The sequence below is a fragment of the Carassius auratus genome, unplaced genomic scaffold (assembly GCF_003368295.1).
Source record: "Carassius auratus strain Wakin unplaced genomic scaffold, ASM336829v1 scaf_tig00214833, whole genome shotgun sequence".
Lineage (NCBI taxonomy): Eukaryota > Metazoa > Chordata > Actinopteri > Cypriniformes > Cyprinidae > Carassius > Carassius auratus.
In genome coordinates, this window is record NW_020527822.1 from 225,417 (window position 1) to 234,725 (window position 9,309).

Here is a 9,309-nt window from a genome sequence, read left to right on the forward strand (position 1 = left end):
TTGCTTGCCCACCCCAACACTTAAGCACAACAATAATGATAAATGCTGATCAATACTTAATTATATTGCACATTTTCTCACAGAAAGTAATATATATTTAAGTAAATTAAGCAGAATGTAATTTTAAATTTACCAACATATAAATAATTATTTGCACGACATGGAACAATGCTTTAAGTTTATTGTTTTTTATGTTGTTCACATTTACAGGCAGTGAACCCTACATCCTACTGCCATCTAAACAGAGCTTTGCCAATTCTGCAGCTTTATTTGGATGAAGCAGCTGACCACCGTGCCCATCTTCGCCTGTCTTTGCCATCCATCAGGTCCCTCATTGCTGCACTCAGACAGGAATCTGACCATGGGTGGGACAGGGACATTGAGGTGCTTGTGTTCCTCTACTGGCTGGCCCATGCAGCATCCTACAGGGTCGTGTCACAGACCTTTGATATCCCCAAGTCCTCTGTGCACGATATTGTGCACAGGTGACCAAAGCAATAATTGTAATTTTGAGGAGGGTGATTTCTTTTCCGACCAGTGATGACCTGGAGGCAGTGGGAGCAGGATTTGCACAGCTGGTTGGGTCACCAGCTTTCAGCAGGGCAGGTGGTGCAATAGACGGCTGTCATATCCGCGTGAAACCTCCGGCAAATAACTCCCACTGTTACTACAACAGGAAACTGTTTCACTCCATTTAACTCCAGGCCATCACTGATCACTGGGGGAAATTTATTGACATCTTTGTGGGATATCCTGGGTCTGTGCATGATGCCAGGGTGCTGAGGAACAGCCCTGTGTATACTGCCAGCCTGTACCCACCACCAGGGAAGTGCATCCTCGGGGAAGGTGGCTATCATTGTCTGAATGCACCCATTTGCCTCATCACCCCATACAGAGAGCCTGTACAGAACCCTGTACAGGCTCGTTTTAACAGCAAGCACTCCCCTGCCCGAAACATCATTGAGAGGGCTTTCAGGATGATGAAGACATGCTGGCGCTGCATTTTCTTCAAGGCCTTAGAGATCAGCCCTGCCTTTGTGCCCGAGGTTGTTGCATGCTACGCTGTGCTTCACAATCTCGCTCTTCTCAATGGGGACATTGTTGAGGCAGTGAATGAGGAAGACTATGATGATGGCCCCCCTGAACCCCACAACCCTCAGGAAAGAGTGGGAGAACATGTGCAGGACAATCTTGCTGCAGCTGTGTCTGCTCCAAACATTTGTGTGGCTGCTCTCCATGAGCATGACTACCTGTAAAATATTACAAGAATCAATAAACTTGCCCTTCATGTTGTCCATTTCTTGAATAATTTCAGACGTTTACAAGTACATGCTAATTTGTGTTGTAGTGTTATCACTTTTGTGGTGTAGTGGGCAAAACCATTTAACTAAGCAGAAGGTTGCCGGTTTGCAATCACCAGTTTTTCCTTGAGCAAGGCTCTTTACTCCAGGGGGATTGGGAAGTCCCTGTAAAAAATAAATGTCAGACACTTTGGATAAAAATATGTGTAGCCCAGTGGTAAATTTGGGCATATAGTGTAACGGGGACAGGGAGGGTTATGATTAATCTCTCTTACTCTCAAAAACGAGTCACATGACTATTAAAAAAGTAAACGTTTATTTACTTTAAATAATAGGGGACATCTGATTTCTAAATAAGGAAATATCAGTTCATTTTACATAATTAAAAGGAAATAAACATTTGGTAATTTTATTTCATGACAGTAATTAAAACTAAAGTTTATATTATTTAGCTGAATATAACTTTTATGAAGTTAGCCTTTAATTATTTTATTTTTACTGTTTTTATGTGACCATTTTTATTGGTCATTTGAGTATTCACGCTGTATAGTCAATGGTGTTTGGCTGCAGGTATGTAAAAAGTAAAAAAAAAAAACATATTTACACGTGACCTGGTGAGAGACACGTGAGAAAGTGCTGGAAGTTTTTTCCGGTCTTCCCCCTGGACTCGTGTGGAGCGCGGGACGCGGGCACATTGAGAAGAAAAACGAACGCTAGAAAGTGCGAGTAAAGTTGATTAATCTGAGCGGGAGGCGCAGAGAAGAGGACCGCGGAAACGGGATGTTTGTGAGCCGCGAGACTGAGTGAGAAACGAAGCCGGAGACCCGTCTGACGGAGCGGGAGAGAAGAAGTGGAAGCCGTGAACGCAGATAGCCGAGATAGTTAGCCACGGTGGGCGTATAGTGGGCGGAAATGTCATTTAATTGCACCGCACCTGATCATCCGGACCAAAGTCTTTCAACGCTCTCAATTTTTTGCAAGTGTCCGTTCAGCGCACTCAATGTTTTGCAAGACCAAAACAGGCCTGCAATGTTTTTTTTTCTTCGTTCAAAATGATACCGTGAGTAAACTGGAACATGTGTGAATGTGTGTGTGAGTGGGCCCACCACTGCATTTGCTAAGACTTGTTTCAGGACACTTGGCGTGTTTTTTTTTTGTTATTGTAAAGTTCTATGTGTATTTCAGATTGTTAGGAAAGAGTTAAGGGGAGTGGACTTTTGAACCACTTATTCAGTTGTAACAAGTGTGATTGAAACTACTGGGGTTTAAGCTAAATTTTAAAGGAGTAAATATTTAAGTGTTTGGGGAATATTTTGGTTATTTATTTTTGTAGATTCATTAATATTGAATTTTGGGGAAAGCTTTTATATTCTGTTTGCCAAATTATTTTATTTAATTAAACAAGGGCGTTACCCATTTTTTGCTAAACTAAAAACCATCTCTGGGTCTCATTATTTTTTATATTTTATTGTCAAAAGGTTTTAAACCTCATTAGACACTTATTAGGTGCACCTTCGTGGTATCCACCTGAACTACACCGAACCCAAGCACCCCCATTCTCACGTAAGTAACTCACACAGTGGTTGTACGGGTGCTACATAAATAAAATGGAGGCACCGCTGGGATTTATTTAGTTTATAAGTAGTTTAAGCAGCTATAATTTTAGTTGACCCAGAGATTTAAATAGTTTGTTTAAAAAGTAGGCCTAGCTTAGAACCAAAACAGTAGTTAACCTACATGTAAAATCACATTAAAGATTACCTATTGTGAAAACTCTAAAACTGCCAGACTAGAGTTTTACTAAGCATCCTAAGTCAAAAATAAAAACACAGATTAAGCTTTATCTGTGTTAAAATACAACCAAAACCTACCAAATTCAGTTCTGACAGGTGATCACTGTATGTGCACAACCCGTGGGGATGGCTCAGTTGAAGAACTGGTGTGTTGGAGAAGGCATAGACCCGGTGAAAGCCTTGCTGGTTAAAGATGTACCGCCGGAAACTGAAGTTGGGTTCATTGAAGAAACGCTGCAGACTGTCAAAGCACTCGGGAGAGTCAAGGTGAGAGGAAGAATGTATGACCCTCAGTCTCAAAGTTTAACTGTGCTATGTGAGTGCAGGGAGAAGGTGAATACAAAGGCCATTCCTCTTGATGTTGTTCCATAGGGGTTTGCTATGACCTGGAGAATCTTTGGACCTTCTGAGCAGGAGGAAGAACCCCAAGCTCAGGCAGCAGGTGATGGCCACAATGTGCCACTGCCAGATTCCAGTTTTTTCTCCCCACTTCAAGCGTCCACTCCTGAAGCTATCATTCGAGCAGTTGGTGATGTCCTGCAAATGACAAGCAAGCACACTCATGGTGACAACAATCTTTACAGAAGACTGCGCACTTTCTCAGGGGTCATGCCCACACCCCCAGGAGAAGAACAGGTCCCACTTTATATTAGGTGGCCTTAACTACTATGTACTTACATCAAAATAAGTACAATGTACTTATTGTGTTCATATTATATTGTAAAACACTTTTGCTGCTTTTGAGGTGGGACAGGGGTAAGGTTAGGGAGAGGGTTGGAGGTATGGGTAAGTTTAGGGGTGGGTTAAGGTGTAAAGTATGGGTCAACAGTGTATGTAATTAAAGAAATTAAATACAGATGTAATTACATGTTATTTTTTTAATATAAGTACAATGTAAAAACATGTATGTACACAATAAGTACATTGTACTAAATTATTAATTAAAATGTAAGTACATAGTAGTTAAGGCCACTTAATATAAAGTGGGTCCGAAGAACAGTTGGAAAGCTGGGTTGAACAAGCCAGACTTATGATTGAAGAATATGATCGCCCTGAAAGAGAAAAGAAAATGAGAATAATGGAAAGTGTAAAGGGTCCTGCACTCTAAATCCTTCAAGCTGTCCGATTCAACAACCCATCTGCATCCTCTATGGACTACATTGACATTCTCGAGACCACCTTTGGCAACCCCGAGAGCGGTGAAGAACTTTACTTTGCCTTCAGAATGTTGTGTCAGCATCCCAACGAGAAACTCTCTGAGTTCCTGAGACACCTTGAGAGAGTCCTAAATAAAGTTGTCCAAAAGGGTGGACTCCAGTCATCGGCGGCAGACAAAGCACGTCTTGACCAACTCATTAAAGGGGCCATCAGGTCTGACATTATGATCCTAAATCTCAGATTAAGAGACCACAGAGACAGTCCTCCCACTTTTCTCGATCTGCTGAATGAGATACGCCTGGAGGAAGAGCATGAAGTTTCACGTCGCAGACTCCATCCACCCAAAGCAGTCTATGCCAAAAGTGCTACTGTGACCTCTGACACAGAGTTAAAAGATTTGAAAGCTGAAATACACCAACTCAGAGCACAAGTAAGTGAACTCGCTGCCCCCACCGCCATGTCAAGTCATCTTTCGACGAGCACATTGCTTTCAGTCACTCCAGCAGCAGAGAACTCAGAAGACAAGAACGTTCAAGCTTTAAAGAAAGAAGTTGTCAAGCTCCGAAAGCAAGTCTCTGTCATGTCAGTCAAGCCTAAGTATAGTTCTGCTACTGAGCCCTGCCCACAAGAGACCCAGTCACGACCCTGGCAGCCAAGACCTTCAACAGCCAGAGACCCAAGTGATTTTTTCTGCTATCGCTGCGGTGAAGACGGGCACTTTGCCAACAAGTGTGCCTTTCCCGAGAACTACCCCAAAGTTATTCAGAAACTGCTGCAAGCTCAAAGAAAGTCCAAGCAGAACAGCAAATCTGATAACGAAGCAAGAACCAAGACCACAAATGCAAGTGTCAAGAGAAGCTCGGTAAATGTACAGACCAACAGTTTGCCCGAGGGACTCGTGGGACCGCCCTCCACTGCTCAGGTCAGGATCAATGGCAACCCCTGCACCGCGCTGATGGACAGTGGATCTCAAGTTACCATCATCTTCGACAGCTGGTATGCCAAACACCTGTCACACATCCAGTTAAACTCTGTGACCGGTCTAGCCATATGGGGCCTAAGTGAGTCAGAGAGCAGTTACCCATACAAAGGTTACATCCAGGTTGAGTTGGAGCTGCCACAAAAATCTAAGTCCAACAAAGTCAAGTCTTTTACTGTTCTGGCCCTGGTGTGACCTGATCCACGTGGCTCCGAGACTTTACCTGTCCTGATCGGCACAAACGTCAGGGGGGTTCAGCCTTTCAAGTCCCAGCCTAAAAAGAAAGAAGACCTGGAGAGTGTCAACTCTGTCAAAATCCAAGTTCAAGAGAAAAAACATTTACCCGCTTCTGGAGGGATGTCCATAAAAGGCAACAAAGACTTGCCTGTGGCTGAAGTAAAGTGGTCTGGGCCTGGTCCTCTCAGCATCCCTCCTGGAACTGAATACGTTGCTATCTGCCAAGTTACAGAGAAACAAGACATTGGAGACAGCATACTCATCATTGAACGAACCCACTCACCTTCTCTTCCTCCAAGTGTACTTGTCCAGCCAACTGTGTTGTTCTCCAAGATGCTAGATCCAAACAACTTCCTGGTGCTCCTGCGTAATGAGTCTCTAAAGCAAACTGCCATTCCAATGGGCACAGTCATCGCTCACCTTCACATCGCTGACATTGTGACAGATGCACCAAACCCTAAAGCCGAATCTGTTCCAGCTATGGATCCTTCTCTGTTTGACTTCAGTGAGTCACCCATCAGCAAAGAGTGGAAAGAGAGGCTGAGTCAAAAGCTTGCTAAACACTCCCGTGTGTTCTCTATAGAAGAGTGGGATGTTGGTTTGGCTAAAGGGGTAGAACATCACATCCGCTTGAACGATAACACTCCCTTCAGAGAGAGATCTCGACGTATTGCCCCTGCTGATTTGGATGATCTTCGGCATCACCTGCAAGGTTTGTTGGCGGCTGGGATCATAAAAGAATCAAGAAGCCCATATGCTTCACCGATTGTACTTGCACGTAAAAAGAATGGTCAACTTCGTATGTGCATCGACTACCGCACCCTGAATCGGAGAACTATCCCAGATCAGTACACTGTACCTCGTATTGACGACGCTCTTGATTGCTTGTCCGGCAGTAAGTGGTTTTCAGTGCTGGATCTGCGCAGTGGCTACTATCAAATCCCAATGGCTGATGAGGACAAAGAGAAAACCGCTTTTATCTGTCCACTGGGATTCTTTCAATTTAAGCGGATGCCGCAGGGGATCACAGGGGCCCCTGCAACATTTCAACGACTCATGGAGAAGGCAGTCGGTGACATGCACATGCTTGAAGTCATAGTATATCTTGATGACCTCATTGTTTTTGGCAAAACTCTGGGGGAGCATGAGCAAAGACTCCTCAAAGTCATCGCTCGTCTTGAAGAAGCTGGACTCAAGTTGTCCCTCGACAAGTGCCAGTTCTGTCGCTCACAAGTCACCTAAGTCGGGCACATTGTCTCTGAGCACGGTATTGCCACATACCCAGACAAAGTGGAAGCAGTGACACGGTGGAAGCAGCCAACAGACCTTCCTTCTCTCCAGTCATTCCTGGGGTTCTGCGGCTACTACCGCAGGTTTATAAAAAACTACTCCATCATCGTCCGACCACTTACAGACTTGTGCAAAGGGTATCCTCCCACCCAAAAGAAGCGAAAGTCTACCTCTTCATCAGACAAGACCTATTACAAAGTCAGTGAACCTTTTGGTGACCGGTGGGACCAGTCATGTTCAGAGGCATTCCAAAAGATCATCCACTGCCTCACAAGCGCACCTGTGCTGGCATTCTCAGACCCCACCAAGCCTTACATACTTCACATTGATGCCAGTTTTCATGGGCTTGGCGCTGTCCTCAACCAAGAGTACCCCGAGGGCTTGAGACAATCCAGTGCACCAGCTCGAGTTTTTGGCACTTAAGTGGGCAGTGGTGGACAAGTTCCACGACTACTTGTATGGCGCACAGTTTACCGTGAGAACTGATAACAACCCCCTAACTTATATTATCAAGACTGCCAAACTCAATGCGACAGGTCACCGCTGGCTCTCAGCACTCGCCACATACAATTTCACATTGCAGTACAGGCCTGGCAGCAGCAACACCGATGCCAATGCCCTGTCACGCAACCCTCTTCCAACCACAGAAGAATTCTGGCAAACCATACCAACTGAAAGTGTTCAAGCTCTGTGTAAACAGATCAAGTGCCCTGAAACTCTGACAGAGCCCACAACTATTGCTGAGTCACTCGTAGTGTCACCTGATGGTATACCAGAGTGTTTTGTCTCCCCAGTTTGGTTGGATCTCGGTTCTCTGAGTCAGCTCAGTCACAAAGACCTGGTAACTGCTCAAGATGAGGACTCTACTATCGCTCCAGTCAAACAGTCAATTCATGGTGGTTCATCATTCACCAGCCCCGACAATCCAACTTCTGTTCTGTTACACAAAGAATCAAGCAAGCTGTTCATCCAAAACAATCTGCTCTATAGAAAGGTTGAGAAAAATGGATCTGAGGTAAAGCAGCTGGTACTGCCCAGAGAGTATGTCCCGATGGTCCTGAAATCTCTGCATGATGAGTCCGGTCACTTGGGCATGGACAAGACCATTGAACTTATCCGAAATCGGTTCTATTGGCCGAAAATGGGAGTTGAGGTTGAGCAGTACATCTAGAACTGCGGTAGATGCATCACTCGCAAAGCCCTTCCCCAGAGAGCTGCTCCCTTAAAACAGATCACCAGCCAAGGCCCTATAGACCTTGTTTGTATAGATTTTCTGTCACTTGAGCCAGACTTTCGCCAACATCCTTGTAGTGACAGACCACTTTACTCGATAAGCCCAAGCTTTTCCATCCAAAGATCAGTAGGCGGCCACCGTTGCTAAGATACTGTGTGAGCGCTACTTTGTACACTACGGACTCCCTGCCCGCATACATTCGGATCAAGGCCGTGATTTTGAAAGCAAACTGATCCAAGACCTTCTGATGATGTTGGGTATTCGTAAATCAAGAACAACACCTTACCACCCTCAAGGAGATCCGCAACCCGAAAGATTCAACCGTACGCTCTTGTCAATGCTTGGCACACTCGATCCAAAGCAAAAACAAAAATGGAGTCAAAAGATCAGTCAGTTGGTCCATGCCTACAACTGTTCTCAAAACGATGCAACTGGTTATTCGCCTTACCTGCTTATGTTCGGCAGAGAAGCTCGCTTACCGGTAGACATCTGCTTTGGCGTGACTGAGGACGACCAAAAGACAACATCCTATCATCAGTATGTTGTTAAGCTCAAGAAAGATCTCCAAAGAGCCTACAGTCTTGCAACAGAATCATCAGACAAGAACCACCAAAGAAACAAAAAAGCACACGACCGGCACGTCAAAGAACAAGTCCTTGACAAAGGCGACAGGGTGCTGCTGAGAAACTTTGGGGTCACAGGCAAGCAAAAATTGAAATGCAAGTGGCGATCCTCACCATATATTGTTATGGAGAAGCAACCCAATTTACCTGTCTACAAGATCAAGCCAGAGAGAGGCATGGGAGCAGAAAAGACTATTCATCGTAATCACCTGTTACCCATTGGTTATCTTGTGAGAATCCCTGTTGACGAAAGGGAAGTGGGGCCACAACAAAGACCTGTGACTAGAGCATTTCAGCAAAAGACTAAATAATTGGTACAGACAAACTACCATGATGAAGATGTGTCCTCAGAATTAGAGTACGACGAAGTATACCCGCAAAGCCCCGTGGAGTTAGACTGGGATAAGTTGTTGACATGTTCAGAACTGTCCACAAAGCAATCCAAGCCAATCGTCACCGAGCCTGAAAGACAAACTCAAGACCTGGCTGAGATAGAGTCAGTGGTCAGTGATCTTCCCAACCTGCCTCTCAACGCTGATCCAGAAGTCAACGTTCTAGAAGAGGGAGGAGCCATCAACCCTTGTCCAGACACTAACTCTGGGATTGAACAAGTTGATCGTCCCAAAAGAGTCACCCGTCCAGTGGTCAAGCTGAGCTACGATGAACTTGGCAAGCCTCGTGATTACCCTGTGAC